This window comes from Hipposideros armiger, unplaced genomic scaffold (genome assembly GCF_001890085.2).
Source record: "Hipposideros armiger isolate ML-2016 unplaced genomic scaffold, ASM189008v1 scaffold_150, whole genome shotgun sequence".
Classification (NCBI taxonomy): Eukaryota; Metazoa; Chordata; class Mammalia; order Chiroptera; family Hipposideridae; genus Hipposideros; species Hipposideros armiger.
Window position 1 is genome coordinate 240,903 of NW_017731500.1, and position 3,643 is coordinate 244,545.

The following is a 3,643-nucleotide window of genomic DNA, read 5'->3' on the forward strand; positions in this document are numbered from 1 at the left end:
CGGGGGGCGGGGGGCGGCCCTCCTGGAGGAGAGGCCCCTTGAGCTATCTATCCGGAGAGGAGGGGATGAGGACCCTCGGAGCGCCGGGAAGGGGCGCAAGAGCCGCCAGCAATATACTATTATAATTTTTGAGCACCTACTGTGTGCCAGCCACTGTTCTATCAGTGAACAAAAGCAGACGGAAACCATTGCCCAGAGGATATGGCACTGTCCACGCACAAGGACGTAAACTGAGCGACGTTAGGGGTGTTTTGGCGAAAAGGAAAAGCACAGCAGGCTCAGCGGACAGGACATGGTCCGGGCAGGGCAGCGGCAAATCGCAGGCGCTTTCCCTGAGTCCTTTGAGCGCCTGCAGAGGCCTCGGGCATAAGAGGAACGCCGTTCTGCGGCTGCAGATAGCGTGGTGTGACCGGAGGGCGTGGGGTGGGCAGGCAGGGGGAAGGTTGAGGGCCGTAAAGGGCTGCCTGGGGTTGGGGCGGTGGGAGTGGAGGAGTTAAGGGGTTGTGACGGGATCAGGCTTGGGTTGGAGACTGCAGCGCTGGGTGGTAGCCACAGGGCAGGGGGTGGGGGGGCGGGGTGAGGGGGCAGGGACACCAGTGACACAGGAGATCCGGGAGGGACTCCCAGGTTCCTGGCTTCAGGAATTGGGTGGATGTAGGAGTCCTAAAAAGGCCTACTAAAACGTGTAATGGGGCCACAGCGGCCCTGGGCCCTGTCAGACCAAGGGGCCTAGAGAGGGAGTCTTGTCCTGTGCTCTGGGCCTCTCTTCCTGGTCTGCACAGTCCCGGTCATAGTTTCCTGAGCCTTACTGTGGCCATCTCATTGGCGCATGCCCAAACCTGAGGCCCTCAGCCGGGGCACAGAAGGCTGGAGGGAGGCCACTGTTCTCTCATAGAGGTTTTCTTTCATTCAAGAAATTTTGATCGAGCACCTTCTTTGTTCTAGGGGGGATACAGTGATGAATAAAACATACAGGTTCCTATCTGTGTGGTGTCTAGAGTATAAAAGGTGAGGAAGGCAGCCTTTAATCCCACAGTGATTAACTACAAACCCTGTTCACTGTTTTTAAGGGTCCAGTGTTGCTATGTAAAAGGGGGGATGGATTCTGGGGGTCAGAGATGGGGGTGTGCCCAGCGATGTTTCCTGAAGAATGACATGTGAGGTGAGAACTGAGGATGACCGGGGGATAACTTGGGCTGTCCTGGGGAGGATTCTGAGCAGAGGAACAGTAACTATGAGGTTGGGGATCATGGAGGGCAGGGGGTGAAAGGGGGAATCAAGCAAGTGCAAACCCGAGTGAGGAGAACGACAAGGAGAGATTGGAACACAGCAGAGACAGAAAACAGATCAGCCACTGGCTGCCAGGGGCTGGGGTGCAAGAGGACATTTTGGCATGATGGAAATACACTCTCTCGGCTGCAGTGGTGGTTACTCAACTATAAATCTTTGTCAAAATTCATAGAACTGTACACCAAAAAGGGTGAATTTCACCTCATAAGCCTTACTTTAAAATAAATACCTTCATTTTTTAAAGAAGAAAGAGGCTGCAAGGTAGGCAAGGGCCAGATCACACATGGCCCCATAGGCGCTGTTAGGGTTTGGTCTTTGAAGCGGCCACTGCTGGTTGCAGAGGAAAACGGACTTGAAGCAATTTTGCGGGGCCCTCAGTGGACGCTAACAGGCACGACCACGCAGCCCATGCTCCCCGGAACCTCCGTGATAGGCACAGCCTTCTCCCCCTTCCTTCTCCATGTCAACACCACAGAAGGTGACAGCTGCCCGTTCTTGCCACAAGGCCTCCCACAGGACTGGGAAGTTATGAGGACGTGGCATTCCTCTAGGAAGATTAGAGTTAGAACTGTGAACTGTCAGTGTCTTAGGAGGAAAGGGAGGACAAGATGCCAGAGACCCCTCATGGGAGGGGTCCACCTCCTGGGGAGCGGTAGGAAGTCCTCGCCTGCAGTATTGACCGCCTGCAGTATTGACCGTGAAAGTGGTACGGGGGAGCCCTGCCAGAGCTGGGGCTGGGTCCCAGAGAGGGAGTGGGTGGGGGAAGGGGGAAGACTGCACACATACTTGAAGACGGAAGACGCCAACTGCAAAAGCTCACCCTCAGGGCAACACTGCAGTCACCAGGGTGCAGCTTGGAATACTCAAACCTGCTTGGCCGGTCTGCACCCAGGCGTTCTAGCTGCTTCTCCAGAGGCCTGCTGACCTAGACAGTGAGCTAGTGGAGCGGAGGCTGACCAGAACAGGATACCTCCCAGGGACTCGTTAGGGTGCTGATGGGAGAAAAGCACCCGTCCTTTCCAAACCAACAGTTGTGGCCCCATACCTCGCCACTCACCTGGCGCAGCTGCAACAAACTCGCCCAAGCTGACGAGCTGGCCTGCCTCACCAAAGCAGAGGACCAGACTTGGCTGCCATGGCCACTTTTAAACAAGTGCCCCAAATGACTCCAAGGCACAAGCCAGAGCTGACAACCTTGGCATGAAAGGATGCCTTCTCTAGACACGGAGGGCTTGTCTCCTAGGAGCTGGGGCTAGTCTCTGGACAATGTGCAGGGACAAAGGAGGCCCAAGCAGTAAACCCTCCCACCTCCTGGGAATCGAGCATTGAGAATGGTGAAGACCGAAGGTGTCCCATCTGGGTCTGTCAGCAGTCACTAAAGAGCCTCTCCCGGAGGAAAAAAATAGCAACCCATCTCTCCTGACCAGATTCTAAAACTACCTTCACCCTGAAAATTCTTATAGAACAAAAAAAGTCAACGAATGGTTTCAGGCACTTAGCTTGGATTTTAGCCTGTAAACCATTTCCAGATGCTCTTGGTCGACTGCTCATTTGTTGTACTATGTCGCCACCTTGTGGTCGGTCCTGACATGACTCCATCTCCATCTCGAAATCGGCCAAAGGCCGAGCCCTTCCTTCTAAACCTTTAAAAATTAACTCATTTAACCCTTACAATAAACCACGTATTAATATGGTTGTTTTCCATAACCATATGGGAACTGAGGCAACCCCCACTCAGCCACAAAATGGGCCTTGGGCCTGGGACACTTACTTGCCAAGGGCCTAGGAGCCCCCACAGCCTGCGCCAGCCTTGCCACAGGCGGGAGGATCCGTTTCAGCCTCGACGAGCATTGTCTGTTTAAAGCATGTCAATTATATACCACCGGGCCAAGCCCACTATCTGGACAGTGCAGGGCCTGTCTACTGAGGGGAGCTGCCCTGCCACTGAGCAGGGAGCCTGCTGCTGGCCATGGATCTTGACCCAAGTACCGTCCGTCTGTGCTGCACTGTTTTCCTCGGTGATTCCCACACCAAGATGCAGTGGGCACAAGTGCTTGGAGTGGCCCCCTGGACTGGTAGCTGGTACGCAGAGCTGAGGCCATTTCTCAAGATCCCGCAGGTTAGCGAGTGGTAGAACCAGGATTTTATCCCCGAGGAGTCAGGCCTGGCTGGGACCTAAACTGCCACTCATACTGGGACTTGGGCCTTTCTGGCCCTTTGAGTAGCAGTCCTATCCACACAGGCACCCCAAGGAACTGTCTCCATCCCACCTGCCTTGAGACTCCAGTGCGTCCCTTCAAATGTCAATCGGATTTTATTTTTTTTGAGTAACACAGAGATGGATATGTATGAT